This window comes from Centruroides vittatus, unplaced genomic scaffold (assembly GCF_030686945.1).
Source record: "Centruroides vittatus isolate TY-2023 unplaced genomic scaffold, ASM3068694v2 contig_549, whole genome shotgun sequence".
Lineage (NCBI taxonomy): Eukaryota > Metazoa > Arthropoda > Arachnida > Scorpiones > Buthidae > Centruroides > Centruroides vittatus.
The window spans coordinates 6,860,378-6,879,328 of NW_027122325.1; the positions used below are offsets into that span (position 1 = coordinate 6,860,378).

The 18,951-nt window shown below is 29.5% G+C and overlaps 1 protein-coding gene across 8 annotated transcripts in view; it reads right to left on the reverse strand.

The window, feature by feature from the left end:
- LOC136978768 (thiamine-triphosphatase-like) overlaps positions 1-18,951 on the reverse strand; it is a 148,475-nt gene that overhangs the window by 128,277 nt on the left and 1,247 nt on the right. For 4 of the 8 annotated variants that reach the window (XM_067274597.1, XM_067274598.1, XM_067274592.1 and 1 more), the window contains exon 1: positions 18,678-18,914. The exons of 2 other annotated variants lie outside the window; for them this stretch is intronic. The gene's annotated coding sequence lies outside the window, so the exon portion shown is untranslated. Of the gene's footprint in view, positions 1-18,554; positions 18,573-18,677; positions 18,934-18,951 lie in introns of those variants that run through there. 2 more of the 8 variants (XM_067274594.1, XM_067274596.1) reach the window with 2 other exon arrangements.

Below are 18,951 nucleotides of genomic sequence, written 5' to 3' on the forward strand. Positions count from 1 at the left end.
TCATGGAATCAAAAAAGGAAGGTTGCCTGACAGTTAAACTTCGCTGCTAATTGCCGTTGATGATAATATAATAATTTCTAATCAAATGTTACTTCAGAAAAATACATAAAGCTGATATTCATTTCTCAAAATAGCATACTGAAAACAAGTTTTAAAATACTTGCACAAATTGTTGATTTCACATCTTATTCAAATATTCTACACAAAACATGCACCTAATCCAATTGAATTACAAAAATTTTTTATAGCATCAATAATTAATGCTTTATTATTCATAAATACTAAAAGTATAAAAAAATTAATAAATGTAAATAAAAAGAAAAACTATTTATGTAACTAATATTGAAGTGTGATACAAAAAAAAAATTTAGAAAACAACAGATTCTCTTGCATAACATCTTAGTTCACAAAACATTGTTACTTTTAGATACTGTGATTTCTAATCATTTCCTTACTTGATTCATTTGTCACTAACTGTTTTTGTTTCTTAAACTAAATTGTAAAAATGGCAAATGAAATGATTTTGATCTTACTAATGATATTAAATAATTGCTGCAAGTTTCATAGAGAGTACACTCAAACCTGTTTTTGTGCGGTCTATTTTTGTGCGATTTTTTATTTGTGCGATTTGTTTTGTGTGATTTTTTGTGTGCGGTATATGAATTTCAATCACATTGGTATACTGCACAAAAATAATTGCACAAAACACATTGCACATGTAAAAAATCGCAAAAAAAAAGACTGCACAAAAACAGGTTTGAGTGTATCCCTAAGAAGGATTTTCAATAATGCTTTGAAAAGTCCTTTCCTGAACAAATGTCATACCACATACATACATTACACAAAACTCTAGAAACATTAAAGTTTCACAACAGCACATATATCACATTACAGAAAAGAGCTAATGTTAAAAAATGCCATATAATTAGGATATTCCTAAACATAATAATAAATAATAATAGTTTTCTCTTTTATTGCAATAATGCTTATTTTCATTAGCCTTTTATTAGTTAAAAATTTTTCTTAGATAATCATATCCAATTAATTCAAATTATTGGTTAAAAATTTGCTATTATTCCATTTGAAATTTAAATTTGTATTAAAAAAATACAATCATTCAAATTTTTTAGTATTAATTTGGATACTTTGAAGCTATTTATCTTTCAATGAACTCTCAATAATGATCAAATGAACTAAAATCACAACATAAAAAATAAAGTTTTATTTCTTAAAAATTCTAGACAAAATGTATAGAATAAAATAGACTATATATATACAGGATTTAACAGGAAAGATAATCACAACTTTAAGATGATAGAACATGGAAAAAGTAACAATTGTAATACAATGCATGATCGGAAACCAAGTGGTTTGCCACAAGAGGGTGCTTGCTGGTGAGAAGGGCCACATTTTGCACACACAGTCACTTAGAAGGTGTATGGTTGCAGAGATGCAACAGTATTCAAATGCTGAGAAGGTGGACATGCATTTCATATACAGAGCTCAAATAGCAATGCTGTCAAAGCACAATGTCTTTACCGAGAGCATTTTCCAAATAAGTCAGTCCCTAATCAGAGAACTTTTCAGCATCTGCACAGACAACTGTGACATGGGGTCGTTCCTTGATCACAGACATGATGTGGGTGGTTCACAGACAGTAAGAATGCCAAATAGGATATAGGCAATTCAGGGTGATGTGGAAGATCAGTCAGAAGTAAGTGGTGGAACATTCCCATAGTGTGTGTCAAATGACGGTATGGTGTGTGCTTCATGAGGAACGATAACCCTGTACATCTTACCACAACACCTCAATGAAACCAAGTACAGTATTTACCTTCAGCAAGTCCTGCCCGATTTATTGGAAAGTGTTCCAGAAAATGTCCATGTGATTTCAGCACAACGAAGTGCTGACCCATAGCACCATGAAGTACAGCACTATCTAAAAACTTAATTTCCAAACCAATGGACTAGATGTGGTGGATCCATCCTTCGGCCCCCTAGATCTCCTGACCTCTCCTGCCTTGATTTCTTTCTCTGCGGACATCTGAAAAGCCTCTTTACAAGATGCTCATTGACTCTCCTGAAGACCTTATCATCAGAATTAGCACCACTGCTGCATAAGTGTATGACAAGCAGGATATCTTCCAAAGTGTACACCAATCACTCCATCACTATTGTGATACATGTATTGCAGTTGATGGTCGCTCATTTGAACAATTGTTGTAAATATGAAACATTATTTCTTGTAAATATGTGATCAAAACAACTTTTCATTTTCCATATTCTTTGTACTTACTGTGTTTCCATGTTCAAATTTCACATTCCCCGTACATTGTATTATGACAATTGTTACTTTTGCCAAGTTCTATCACCCCTTAAAGTTGTGACCATCTTTCTTGTTACACCCTGTATATAAAATAAAGTATTGGAAATGGTTCATTTAAACTGCACATGTGCAAGAAAATACATCTGCTTTTTTTCATCATTTGATATGACAGTCTGTTTTCATTTGTGTGCAAAGAATTTTTGTGCTAGCAATTTTTCAAAATGTTGAGTGTAATTGAGTAAAGAACATGCATTATATTTTGTTTTTGCAGTGGAATTACTGATACAAAATGCCAGAAATGTTACAAAAAAACTTTGGTGATGATAGTACAATTGAACTCAGTTATATAGATAGAAAAGTGACAAGATGGAAAAGTTTTTTTAACAAATTATGAAGTCAAGCAAAGTGGTGCTAATGAGCATATGTAATTTGCCTCTTTTTATGCTTACAGTATATATACTTTTTGTCAGCTTTGTTGTATACATGAATAACATAATATACAATCATATACAGCAGGGGTGGCCAACTTTTGTGCACATAAGATCTACTTTTTATCGTAAAAATGTGTCGCGATCGACTTGTTGTCATAGGCATAGTCTAAGTGGGGAGGGGGAAGTGTGAAATACATACTATGTTTATACACTGTTTCAGTACGAAGTGCACTCACTGCTTATGAGTCGAGTCATAACTGCATGCATACAGTTGCGTTCGGTTACAAATATAATACATTAAGTCAAGACATCGCTAGCGATCGACCGGTCGATCGCGATTGACTTGTTGGCCACCCCTGATATACAGCATAATATACATGTATGTTACAAACATACGTGTTTCTATAGAATAAAGAATAAAGATCTCAAGAGACTGAATAACTTCAAGTATTTCTTACATATAGGGGTTAAAAAGCAGGAATTTTTTGAATAATGAATATTTTCCTGGGTGTGTGGGTAATCCATTGTTCATGATATAACAGATTCAGAACAATAACAGATAACAGATAACAGAACAATGAATAATTTTCAGCAGCCTGAGTGCACCATTAAAACAAGATTCTTTTGTATTAATAAAAATACAGTATAATGTAATTACAATTTTTGGTGGTTGGGTGGAGTTGGCCTAATTACATTTGTATTTTTTAATCAACTTATTTCGAATTAAAAATTAAGATAGATTTCACAAATCAGTGATGTAGCTATACAAAGTTTGTAGTTACAATCATCTGAAGTGGGTTTGATCTCAATTATTACAATAAGGATTCCTACTACACTTAATCTTTACTCAGAACTAACTTTATTTTTCCAAAGTAAATTCTTCACTAAATTTTGCAATTACATTTGTTGGTATTTGAAGTGACATTTACACAAAGAGTCAAGTATATAAACCCCATTCATCAGCGTATGAGTCTAGTCATTTGTTCTGCACCAAAAGGGTGGAAATACGTGGATCGTACCTGTCATCCTCATGTCAAAGTAAGTAAGTGTTGTTGTCATCTCGTGACGTCATTTTCTTACTTTTCGTGTTGCCAACCTTCCTCTCACCCGGATTGCACCTTCTACTGCCACAGCACTCCCCCTCCAGTGTCGTCAGACACAAAATCGTGCAAGAAAGTGCCCTTTTCTCCCTGAACATGTTTGCTTGAGTGGCAGCAGTGGTCCAGTATATGCTGTGTCTGTCTCTCCTAGGAAGAAGGCAAGCTTCAGCCAGTTGATCTCACAATCTTTAATCTTAACTGTAACCACTTATCAGCCTTTCCGATTACCCTATATGGGCCAGAAAAGCTGATAAGTGGTTGTAAGTTGGTTGTAGCGGTTTACAGATGCAGTCTTGCCATACAAAAACGTATGAACATTTCTGTAGGCCCTTGTATATGAACGTTGTCCTATGCAATGTATGGTTAGCTGCCAGTTCTGGGTGTAATCATCACATGGCCTCCCTAAGTGTCTCTACAAACTCTTTTGGATCTGTGTTTTTTGTTGATTTCTGTCACCTGGTAGTCGAAGGGCTGTTCCATATACAAGTATTGCTGTTGTGGCTCCTATGTCCTTCTTAAATGCTGAGCAGAATACCAGTAAGATGGTTGGCAGAACATCTACCCAGTGTTCTGTCATATGACTTTTTATTGCTGCCTTGAGTGGTCGATATAATCGTCCACCATTTCATTTGCTTTAGGGTTAAAAGCGATTGTGTGTATTTTATCTATTCCCAAAAGCTTGGTTAGGGCCTTGAATAATTCTGCTTCAAACTGTCATCCTTGGTCACTGGAAATTCGTTGTGAGATGTCAAAGCAGAATATCCAACCAGACACAAATGCCTGGGCAACTATCTCAGACCTAATGTCTGTAATAGAGATGACTTCAGGCCATCGTGTAAACACAGTCTATTATTGTGAGGGTGTACATGTAACTCTGGGATGGTGGTAGTGGTCCTACTGGGTCTAGGTGTATGTGTTCAAATCTCTCACTCGATATTGAGAAGGAATCCAATGGGCTGGTGACATGGCAATCAACTTTTGCTCTTTGACAGGTTATGCAGGTGTGAAAGATTGGGCATTGTCTTGAAGACTTTGTAGTGATGTTCCTTTGGTATGTAAGGTCTCACTGTATCCGTAGATGTGTAACAGTATAGTTCTGTATTAGTGCTCAGTAGCATCAGTTTGCTGAGTTGTAATGTTTGATTGTTTACCAGCAGTGCTTTTAGTTTGCTTGCTCATTGTGTTCCCGTGTTCGTGCAATGTATGAGTATTGATGGGTGGAAACATTTCCATTGATGCTATCTGAGAGAGTGTATCAGTTATAATATTGTACATACCTTTGATGTAACGTATATCTCAGTGGCGTGCCGTCATTGGAAGCGATGGAAGCGCCGATTCCACCTTCCAATGACCTTCCCTTGTATTTTATAAAATATAAATTTTCATATTTTAACGTACTTTGAATTAATTAAAATTAATATTTTATTATAACTGCATTATGTATCTTTTACAAATTTCTATACTACATGTGAAAAAAAACAGATAAGATTGCTATTGTATATTCGAATAATTCGGTGGCGGAAGTAATGTCGAAACCGGGTCAGTTTCTAATCAGCCAGATTATACAGGCATTAGCACACGCGGTTTACAGTGCACTAACCTCACCCGGTTTAGCTGGTAGAAGCGATACACGCGTAAAGAGTCCAACTTTATATCCCGGACCGGTTCTGAGCTGTTAGCCGCCTGCCTGTCAACTTCCAAGCAGCCAGATTATAGGCATTGGCGCATGCGCTTTACAGAGCACCAACGTCATGGTTTAGCTGGTAGAAGCGACACACGCGTAAAGAGTACACAACTTTATATCCTGGAGCGGTTGTGGGCTGTTAGCCGCCTGCTAGATATTCGGCCACCCTCGCCCGATTATGTGAATCATGAGTAGACTAGATCAACGGCGGGCAACCCGCGGGCCAGCTACGGCTGGCGAAAAGTTTCTATCCGGTCTGTGAGATCTTTAATAGATTATTAAATTGGAAAAATAACTATTAATTAGTTATTTTTCCAATTCTTTGTAATTTTCGAAAACGATAAAATAAATAAATGGCTAGAAAAACCTGTACCATTAATCTTCCTCTTGTGGTCTTCAGTGGAACTTGATTAAATACTATAAAACTATTCTGAGATTTTCAGATAAAAAAAATTAATTTCTTTAAATTAAAAATTTAAAGTTTACTATTTAGTGATCAAAAGATTGTGCATTACATATATAAATGTAGAAAGGAATAGCAGAACCAAGAAAATGCTTTATTTTGAAAAAAAATTTATCTCATACTATCACTTAAAAACAAAAAAAGTAGAAAAATTAGGACAATTTCCTAAAAAGCAGGATATTTCCTACTTTCCTACTAAAAAATAGGAAAATTAAGATAAATATTAAACCTAAATATACATTTTAACATATATATCTATATAGATTTCTTCCATTATTCAAGGAAGTGTCCCTATAAATTTTTTGTAAGCCAAGATGGCAAAAAGCAAACAAACAATTGCCATTAATTTATGCAGAAAACATTTTTGAGCATTACTAAATCCAAAATTAACCTACCAACTAACACTAATATGTAGTAAAGCAGGAATGATATGATAAATATAAATATGCAGCATATATAAAGTAAAAATGTGAGTACAGTGTAGTTAGTGGAGCTACTCCAGAAGTACTCTCTCCAGTACATAACTTTTATGTTATGAAACTGCTGTTGCCTTGTAAATTCCACTTTTGCAACATGTTCATCATCATCCATTCTTTGTTTCAGCTTAAGAAAAAATCAGCCAGTCTTCTCAATAGGTAAAGATCTCAAAAGAACACCACATTTGTACACATCAATCCACTCAAGCAATAGACTTTCCATTTTATTCAGTACTAAACACCAACTAAATGAGAGTATTTTGCTACAGGCAGAACCAATAGAAACTTCAACAGCTTTCAAGATTCTTTCTCTCTGCACGTAAATAGTAGGAATAGAGGACACATGAAAGTCCAATGCATGATGTCTTTACTTCATTCATCACACACAAAACACTAAATTATGTCTAGTTTTATAATAAATGTAATACCTTTAAGAGTTCTCTTAGACATTTTGCACTTTAAGACAAGTTTTGCTACTGGATGAATAAATTAAATTGATAGACTTGATATATATAAATTGAATTAAAAGATACATTTAATATAAGGTGACCAGATTTTAACATTGGTAAAGCGGGACAAAATTCACAGGGAGGGGGAGGGGTTGTCTTGTTTAAAAAAATTGTTCTAAAGCAACAAAATTTTATCATAAAAAAATGCATAAATTGTATTTTTTTAAATTTCAACATATGTAAAATTTACAAATATAATAAATATATACTCTATTGTAAATTTTTAAAAACTCTATGCTTTTACATATTTCTCATTTGAGTGAATTTTTTTAAATAAATTGCTGTCATTGTTTAATATAGAAATTTGTAAGTGAATTTGTAAAATATAATTTAACAAATTCACAAGAATTTGTTAAAATATATTTTACACATAATATTGCTTTTATAGTCTCAACACTTAATTGTGATTTGTCGGATGTCCACACTTTACCATTTGTTCTCTGTTGAGATTTTTGCTGATACCCAAGATTTAACCTTTTCCTTATCAATATATTTTTTTAATACTGATATTTCATTAAAAAGATCATTTTTGGAAAATGTTGACTAATGTGATCGAATGATTTTTGCATATCTTCCTGATGAAGTTCTTGTTTTAACATGACCCAATGAAAATGTTCAATATTGTAATGTCCCAGCAAAGAATGCCTGTTGTTCACAGACACAATCCTCAGGGTCACATTCCTCTCTTTTGTTCTAAAGGGATTAGTCACCACCACCCAAGTAGGAAGGGTTGGGAAGGAAATTTCTAGAAGAGACAAACAATAGAGGAAAAAAAGGAAAATATACAAAAATTAGAACAAAATATATATCTAATATGGCATACACCACAATACGAAACAATCTTTACCGAATCTTAAATATAAGACACAAGTTTATGAAACATAATTGACAAAAATTTAATCCTTCCAAAAAGTTGGGACTTTTTTAAAACGCCACGGTACGAGGGACAAATTTATTAAAAATCTGGACATCTGGTCACCTTAATTTAATATCAAGATATCACAGATTCTCACATAGTTCAAAGCTGTGATAGCTTGATAATGAATGTAGTTACATGAAGAGAAGCTTGGAGATGCCTCTCACTGCTTACATGCATACTCTCTCTAAAATGACTGACTACAAAATAAATGCTAAATGTTATTTTTCCTTTTTGCCTCTTTTCATAAAAATAAAAATCATCTTTGAACTTCCTTTGATTAACAAAAACAGGTACTAATTTAGGTATTTTGTAAAAGTAGAATAAAGCAAACTTTTGTAAATGGGAGATGCTTATATTAAATAAATAACATATGGTATTTTATGTTAAAAATAAACATCTATCTAAATATATGACTTGAGGAGTTAAATAAATGCTCTTTTTCTTGATTAAATTTTAATATAATTCTCAAGAATTATTTTGCAATTAGAGATTTATCTTTTCTTTTTCATATAAATAGATTCTACAAAAAAGTAACTAACTGGACAAATATTTCTGTAAATTTAATAAAATTGCATAACTCAGAATTTCTGATTGAATATTTAAACAAATGTTCAAATTTTGCAGTTTCATTAAACACATATGCACTTATATGCACATATGCACATATGCACTTATAAATCTCATTTTATGCAATTTTGAAATAAGATTTATTTATTAGGATTTGCATGATAAAACTATCTTTTTTATATTAAAAAAAAACATAAAATTAATATTGTAGCCTTTATACAGTGTGAATATAATAGAAAGTATAAAAAGTTACAAAATTGATTACCATCTTATAACATAATTTTTTATTTTCATCAGTAAATGATAATTAGAGTGATAAACTATTTGTATATTTTTATTATACTTTATACAATAAAACCTGCAAAAGCCAGAACTTGATGGGACCATCTTGTTTTTCATGTTGCATAAGTTTTCTGCAATTGTTTTTCTACTGTTCTCTACTGTCTACAGAAATGTCCCAAAAATGTTTCTTTTCCCTTTTCAGAGATTAGATGAAAAATTAGGAGATTGAGGTTTTTTTTTATAATTAACATATGTTTATTCAAATTGTATTTGTTACAGATGCCTCATTTTACATACAAATAAGTGGGTAAAGTTCACTTTTTAATAGAACAATTTAATGTTTGCTTAGGTGTCTTTGGGTTTTCATAAAGTTATTCAAACAAATTTCTACCTCCATAGCCTTAAAAAAAATTCTTGTTCTTTAACTTTTCCAAATTCCTTCAAAGCCTTTATGTAATTAAAAACTTGTGTTTGATTTAAAGGCTAAGACCTTTTTATTAGATGGTTGTCTTCTTCGTTGTCATCATCTTTAGTTTTCAAATCCACAATATCATGAAGGTTTATATTATCAATTTCCATGAAAAAAAAAAATACAAGCACAAAAATAAAAGCTCAAAATAATGATATAAAAGAAAATGGATAACTGAGTATTTCAGCATGCTTTGAAACTCCTAACAAAAAATAATTTATTTCCTGATAGATGGCACTGCACCAATGTGGAAATACAGTACACATGAATTTCCATTTTTGCATCTATACTTTCCCATATTTGGGTAGTAATAGCATGATTTCTCCCATTCCATCCACTTCTCACAGGTTCTGGCTTTCAGAGAATAGTTGTTAATGTAATCACCTTACTGAAAAATACTTGAATTTTATATCTCTGGAAGATTTCTGCCTTATTCAAGTTCTAGCTTTCATAGGTTTTTACTGTAGTTAAATTTCACTTAAATTTTTAAAAAAATTTTTCCTTGTTGTACATACAGAGCTTTATTATCAATTTTATTTATCTTATTTAAATTTACTAATTCTTTTATTATTTTTTTCTTTCTTAAAAAAATTATTTTATTTTATCCACATAAAATAAGCCAAAAATTAATGTTTTGTTAATGGATATTTATCCATAAAAATACATTAGAAGCTGCTTATTGTAATTACTTAAGTCTCAAAGTAATTACAATAGTGCCTATATAGCTTATAGCAGTGTTTCCCAACCTTTTTTGTGCTATGCCCCACCTAAGCCATTCTAAAATTCTTATGCCCCCCAACATATATGTTGAACTTTTTTGGAAGGTCTCTTGTTGTCGTGTTTGTTGAAGTTTTTTCTTGCACTTAATTGCCACACAATCCTTTCATCAAAGCCTCTTGCACTTTCCAGTCATTGCCAAACTCGATCTGGAACACCACAACTCATGTCTGCCCACCTCGAGGTCTGGGCAAAGAATGTTCTTTTTCCTCTTTCACCGGCCTCAGGTCCTCGTTCATCTCTTTGTTCTCAGTGGTTCCCAGAATTGTTAATCCCACCCCAAGGGAAAAGGGTTATAAAGAAAAGTTCTAGAAGGAAAGGGAAACAAAGAACAAAAAAAATTAAAACTAACTTAAATCAATATTTACAATAAATATGGCGGCTATATGGTTAACTTAAACTCTGGACAAGTTTCGAATTGCCCCCCTTAACAATCAAAATTGCCCCCCTGTGGGGCGTGGGCCCCACGTTGGGAAACACTGGCCTATAGTGTAAAGTGACCAGATGTCCCGCTTTTGGCAGGACAGTCCCGATTTTTTACAATTCGTCCTGCATACCGCAGCATTTTAAAAAAGTTCCCAAGTTTTGTAGCATGTGTTCACAGGCTGTCCAAACGAACAAACATTTTGTTCGTTGCATGTTACATGGCACAGAATATGGTGCAGAATATAAAAATTGTCGAATATGCGCTGTCCTTACCAGGAACTAATGCCACAACTAAACAGGCATGTTTTTTCTACTGTCAATAAAGTGTGGACATCTGATAAATCATAATTAAGTGTTGAGGCTCTGAAAGCCATATTATGTGTGAAATAAAATTTAACAAATTCTTGTGAAAAATTTCACGATGTTTTAATTAAACAAGGACAATAATCTACTAAAAAAAATTCACTCAAATGAAAAATATGCAAAAGAATAAAGAATTTTTAAAGATTTATGAGTATATATATTTATTACATTTGTAAATTTTACATATGTTGAAATTTAAAAAAATATAATACAATACAATTTTTGTGTTCTTTGATGATAAAATTTTGTTGCTCTAGGACAATTTTTTTCAACAAGACAACCGCTCTCCCCTCGTCAATTTTGTCCCGCTTCACCAATGTTAAAATCTGGTCACCTTACTATAGTGACAACAATATCCAAATGATAACATTAAGCAAGGTAAATAGAAAAGACTACAGTCAGAGTCAATGAAATCAAAATTTTCACTGACATTAAAAGACATGCCAAAAAGGTATGTTATAAAATGTATAACTCAAAAATTTATTAATTGTAATTACAGTAAAACCTCAATTTAATAGACTAATTTGGACAACGGGGTGTCCATAAAAACCAAAAGTTCATTACGTAATAAAGTACATTTCCTTAATGCATGTTAAAAAAATAACAAATTAGTTTATCTGATTTTACTTATTTAGATATGTTTTTATAATTAAAATTATTTATGTATGAGAAGTATATTTTCACAGAAAAGCTTTTTATGTACTGTTGCTAATGTATTCATCGTAATTCTGATACTATAATAAACAAGTATCCAATTTAAATCAAAATGAATATTTTTTTGAAAAATACTCTTCAATTGTTTAATTAGTTAAGAATAGAGTTAAGAACAGTAAAAAAAATAATCTGTGAATTTAATTACATATAAAAAACATTTTAAAATTAACAGAATTTTAAAATACCTTGAAAATTAACAGTGTTAATTTTCAAGGTATGACATAATGATATATAAACCAAAAATTTTGTTAAATTGAAATCCATTAAATCTAGGTTTAGACATATTATTATTTATTAATTCATCCAGTGTTGTCTGCCTGCTATATTTTTGTAGTAATACCTTATATAATGACTAGTATATAACTTAGTAAGAAATGCTAACAATATAACTTACAATACAGCAAGAAAATAGTGATTAAAATTAAAAGCATTGTTTAATGCTGGATACCTAGTTAACAGAATGGGTTGGATTCCAGCCCACTGTTGTAAAGTGAATGAAATGTTTTTTCTTTTGCCAATGCATATAAAAGTTTAAGAAATATTTACATTATTATTTATTAAGTGTAAAATAGTACTAAGCCTAGAAAGAACTCAAAAGTAAAATTAATGAACAAAAAAATCCTGAAAACCCACTTAAAAGCAAGGTAAGCACCAAAGTATAGTAATAAACCAATATACAGGTAACCCTCGTATAACATGGCACTTCTATAGCACGGATTCACTCTAACACTATTCGAGAATTGGGACCATCCCCGTATAACACGGTACTTTTATAGCACGGATTCACTCTGACACGATTCAAAAATTGGGTAAAACCCTCATATAACATGAAATGTAATAAATTTTTACATACTTAAGTACTAATAGTTCACGAAAATAATAATTTTCATGAACTATTAGTACTTAAGCATGTAAATTTTCTTTTCCCGCCTTCTGTCGATACATATGGTCCTTCTCGAAACTTGTTTCAATGTTGCCAGATCTCGACACTTCTGCTTTTGATGTTGCCAGATGTTTTTCCCTCATTCCATACTTGCTTTATTCTTCCTAAGTGCTTAGCATCATATAAGGAAATTTATAAAGATTTTTAACTAAAAGCAAGCAATCTAAAATTACACACTTTTTTGCAAAAGGTAATGCATGGATCTGAAGATAATGCAAAAAAATGCTCAGAGGATAAGGATAACTTGCCAAAAAGAAAACGCCCTCAGTTAATAGTGCTTAGTGATGACGAAGAAAACATTGTTTAATTTATATTAATATGTATCACTTAAGAAAATTTTAATAAAGATATTTATCTTAATTATGAAAATATAATAACATGTTTTTAATTTTTGGAATCTAACCCCTCTTTTCGTACTAGTTCTTTGTTTCATATAACACGGATTCGCATAACACGACAATTTTTTTGGAATGTAACTCCCGTGTTATATGGGGGTTACCTGTAATTGAAAAGTATCATAATAGCAATTTACTTTAAGTCAGTCATGAGCAACCCACAGCCCTCGGGTTGCATGCAGCCCACAAGATCCTAACATGCAGTTGCCAGAGCTTTGACATTATTTTATTTTATTTTTTTTTTCTGGTCTCATGCCTCACATTATGCAATCTTAATTAAGCTGATATTTGTGGCAAAGAACATTCAAACTAAACTTGACTAGTAAAAAAGTAAGAAAAAACTGTAACAACTTATTACTAGTTTGTATATAATTAGCATATATTATTTTAGAACATAGCATACTAGTGGTTATTGAATACATTGGTACTTAGCAGACTTAAAGTCTGCAGCCCACAAAAAGCCTACAAAGCCCTCCTTGCAGCCCTCGTACAGTAAAGGTTGCTCATTACTGTTCTAAAGCAAAGTGCCTTGTAGCAAGATATACTTGTACTGATAATGAAAATGTTGTTGTGTTATCAGTCAATGTTAAGTCTGAAAACTCAAAATGACAACTTATAGGATAAAAACACACCTTTAAAAATCCAGCAAAGAAAATTTATTAAATAAAAACATTTTTGATCGGTTTAACCAATCTTCATCAGTTACAATAAAATAGAACGTATTAAGATGAAGATACAAAATATATGAATGACAACTTATTTACCTAAAGATAATGATTAGTATAGCCAAAATCTTGACTACTATACAAAAGTAAAGTTTCACAGGCCTCAGTGTATTTTAATTTACTTAATGTTGTGAGATATGTTAATTTTAATATCATTAATGACTGATAATAATATATATGATTATAGTAAATGAATTCTACTGTGTATTGAAATTAAGGAAAAACTTTTAACTTCAACATATATCTATGAGAGAACTAGTCTTCATTTGTAAAAATTTTATTTATATATTTGCTCCAGAACACATTTTACATAAAAATCATAACTATAAGATGAAAACTTAATAAACATCCACTATTAGTAGAAGTAACTATCCTATGTTATAAATCAGATATTTATGTAATGTTGTTGATGTAAAATATGAATTCTATTAAAATGATAAACATGCAACACAAAATGGAATCATTAAAATTCCTAATAAAATACTTTTGCAATATACAGTATTTTTAAGAATCAAAACTAATATAAAATTTTTAATGACTGATTTTAATAAATGATGATAACTATTTTGGAGACAAATGTAATATGATGCTTAATTTGAATTTTAATTTATGAAATATTAAAGTACTGTAATTGAAAATTATTTCTCTCATTATTTATATATAAATTATCAACTGTTTTTCCAAATCAAGATTAAATTTTTAAAATTCTATTAGCAATATTTTCATTGTCCTTAATAAGAGTAAGAGCAATAAAAAATTAACAAATCTCGATCAAGAAATATTTAAAATAATTTTCATAAAAATTCTATATATAAACACTTCACAATATTGGAATACAAGCAAAAGGGAGATGATTTTATAAGGGGGAAAAACAAATATTCAGATAACATTTAGGAAGTTTGTTCTGATTCCTAGAAAATATATCTACAACTTTTTTATCACTTCTAGAAGGCACTAGTACTAGATCAGCTGCCAATAACAGAAAACCGTTTTGCTAATTAACAGAGTAAGGAAAAACAGATAAGTACATAAATATAGTATAAAGCAGTACAACTAATATTTCAGAAAAGTAATGTTTTAATATGAAAGCAAAAATTAAAACTTGATATAGGACATTATATAAAAAAATAATAATTTTAATTACTTTAATGCCTCCTTATCTGAAGTTTTTAATTGTGTTAATACAACTGTTGGCATGATGTCCAATCTAAGTATTTAGTATACCTAACAGAATAATTAACACATTAAACCATGCAGATCATAGTTATAAAATCATTTACTATTTATCATAATTCAACAGCTAATGAAACACATCTTCATTACATTTATCCTTGTTCTGAAATTTTATGCTTATGTTGTGTTTTCATTTAATTATATAATATCTCATTAGAGTTGAATCTAAATGTTGCTTATTTAATGATATTTAATTACACTTGCATAAATTTTATGAATGTATGTAAAACATGTCTAACAATCATTTTAGTATCATTTATAAGAATACAATTTACTATAATGTCATAAAATTGCTTTATGCTAACTGTTGACCTGTAAATGAAACTTTTTATAAACCTTAAATATATTTTCTAGGAAACAACAGAAATCTGACTAAATATTTTAGATAAATTTTAGAATATTTTCTTTCTTGAAAGTATCCTTTTTTTTTTTTTTTTTAATTTGTGCCATATATTATAAAATACCATATACAAAATATAGTATCATAAAACACAATCATAATCCAAAATATTCCTAAGAATATAATAATAATGTATCCATATCCAGTATTTTTATAAATTTTATAAAACTACATTTATTTATTAATAAACATATTAAAACATTTTAAACTGAGATGGTATGATTTTTTTTTAAATTTATGTCCTGATGATAAGTTAACACAAAAAATCTCTCATGAGATTAAAAATTTAACCACAAAGACTATCTTTGAGATTGTATTATTGTTTCCATTTATGTTAATTGTCACTTTTTCATTTCTCACAAGAAATTTTTGTGCATAGTTTATTAACTACAGTAAGAGCATTGTAATTATTAACTTACATTCAACAAGAATATAAAAGTATATGTAAAAATAATAAATACTGTAACTCCCTAAAAATTTTGGATTTGAAATGTTTATAAAAAACAACAGTTTTTTTTATTTTATAGTTGACATAATCAAGATAATTTTCATTTTAATACACAGTTAAACCTTGATTCAGTGCTATCATTTGTTCACCTCTGACACACTAAATTAAGTGTTGTGCTAAACTAAAGTAACTCAAACAAGATTTATATATAATAATGATGCCTAAGTACATGTGTAAGTTTGAGAGTTTGAATGTCACACAATTTGATGATAACACTCATTTGCAATGCAAAATTGTGCATTCAGTAATTCACAGATACTGAAAGGTTCTCTATTTGATATTTAATGAAGACAATTTGTTCATAAGCAAGCATTCATTACTATTTTAAAAAGGTAACACTGTATAGGAAAGCTGTACACACCAACACAATTTATTTATTTTTTTTAAATATGTGTGTATTTTACTTCTAAATAATTTATCATGTTATTGCTGTTTATTAGTTTCAAATAAAAAAACTATCCATTTAAACTTAATATATCAGAAATGAAATTTGTTATTTATATTCATTTTTTCTATTAATTTTGGCAATTTAGGAACTATTTTAAAAATTTGTCATCAAACTAAAATTATTATTGTTTTAAGATTTAAAAAAAAAACATTACTATAAAATATAAAAATGTGATACACTCACTTAAAAATTTAGTCAAACTTTTTTCTGATGCTATTTAAAAACAAAAAAATCAATTTAATTTAAATCTTTTTCATTTTAATGAATAAGTAGCTATTTTATAAAAATATTTCTACCACTTTTATACCGGATATTTTTCAGATAATTTATTTACCAGTACTTGCTAAATTATACAACAAAGACATAATCATATATTACTAGAATATGGATGAAAAAAATGTATTTTCAATAACATAATAAACAATAAGGTAGTCCACTAATAAACAATATAATTATTAATACAAAAACTTTACATAGAAATTTATTTGATAAATGTAATACTTTAAATAGACTGAAAAGTAAAAAAAAATTAGAGATTATTATTTTATTTTATTCAAATTTTTCCCTTCTAAAATAAAGCATTTTCAAATTCAATTTAAATTAAATAGTAGTTTAAATACACAATAAAAAATAATTCAGGCAGTTTTATATAATAAAATTATAATGCGATTCAGTACGAGTGCTACATTATACTATTTTTATTTCATAGCTTTTATATTAAATATAAATAAAAACAATGATTTAATTAATTAGATAATAAATATAAACACTAATTAAAACTTCAATCCAAATAAAAATAATGCAAAATATATTTTACTTGCAAAGATATAATATAAAATAAAAACAAAAAAGTAATTTCATACATGATGCAATTTCATATTCTATTATTATTTGACATTATCTAGCAGTTTGACATTTAGTTACATAAAAGAAAAAAAGTCTTGTTCACAAAAATAATAAGTGAAATCTTAAATTTTAAATAAATTAAATAGAGTACTGTATTTATAAACAATTTCTAATTTTTCAAATAAAATTAATACCAGTAAATGTCTAGAAATATTCTCTTTGAAAACTATATTTTCATCAGTGCTATAAATTATTTATAATTTATTACATTCTTAAAACAGCTCCAAAATACTTGAAAATATTGTATAAAATATGTCCATTTGTGAAGCTTTACCAGCGATACGCACAATAAATAAATTTGAAATTTTTACACCGTTAATATTTAAAAATAACTAAACACCATTACTAAACTTTTAATTCTGGTAACGTAGCATTTAATACAATATCAAACTAATGCTTTCGATCTTGTTTATTTGGAACGTAAATCAAAATTTTTAATTTTGATGCATTTAAAAAAAGGCTTGATTCCGAGCATTCCATTTTTGGAATACAATTTGTTTAAGAACCTGCAGCAAATCTCGGTTAAGATCGAAAGTGTTAGTTTGATATTGTATTAAACCATATATTTTGTATCAACAAGATAGATTACAAAAACAAAAAACACACCTTTAAAAATCCAGCAATGAAACTTACTAAATAATAACGTTTTTTATCAGTTTAACTGATCTTCATCAGTTAAACTGATTGCTGGATTTTTAAAGGTGTGTGTTTTGTTATTGTATTAAATGCTATGTTACCAGAATTAAAGGCTTAGTGACGGTGTTCATTTGTACCGGTAATTAAAAATAACCGATTGTTAGAAACTTAAATACTCCATATTACTTTAAATGCTAATTTGTTATATTTCTACATAGATACAAAAAAACTCTAATGCAAAATCTGTATTATTATCTAAGTAACCAAATAGAAAAATAATTTAATTTCTTGTTAATGGATTCATCTGACTATTTTATTATATACATATTTTAAAAATATAAATATTCTTGAAATTATATAAATATACTTTAATTGATGCGGTTTTAATGTAAATTTCTCAAAATATACGTGAAATTTAATCAACCAATCAATGTAGCTTTAATGAATGAATTTGTATTAATATTTAACACGTGAAAACAAAAACACGTGAAGTTGAATAAGAAATCCGGCCATTGGGTTTATTTTTATATGGATTCTCGACAAAAATGAGAAATTTTCTACACGAAATGAGCACTTAAATGAATAAGTTAGGGGCTTGAAATTATTTATTTACGGTTTAAACCTATGTTTATTTATTTTTCGCCGATACGATGCGAGTAACACGGTACAATACGAGGAATTTAACATCTACACGCTATTGTATAAAATAAACATTTAAAGAATGATTAGCGGATTAATTATATTTTAATTGCTAAAATAATTACTGAAGTTATTTTAAAATATTAACTTTGTGATCGAACATTTAGTCCTAACTTGTATCTTTTGTATTTTTTTAAAAAAGCAATATCAAATACTTATAGATTTTAAGTTGGAATGAAAGGAATAGAACTTAAAGAAGCCAAAAGACAATTACGGTAAGATGACAATTCGTATGCAAACGTAATTTAAAGGGAAAGTTTGCTGGACTAACAACTCACCTCCAGCTCGGTCCACATCATCGCCATATACCCACAATCCCCGTGACGGATGTGGGTCGCAACGAGCATGCGCAATTGGAAAAAGCAATTTTTCTTCCAACGGAATAATTAATTAGTTCAATGAAAACGCACACACTTTCGCACACGGTCGTTTTAAAAGGTTGGCGCTATCGCCGTACGTCTGGCTCATACAAAAACGTGCTATTCATCGGAAACAGTTGCGTTACGATCGCCTATCATGCTACGAGAATCGGATGAACAGAAAGAGGACTGC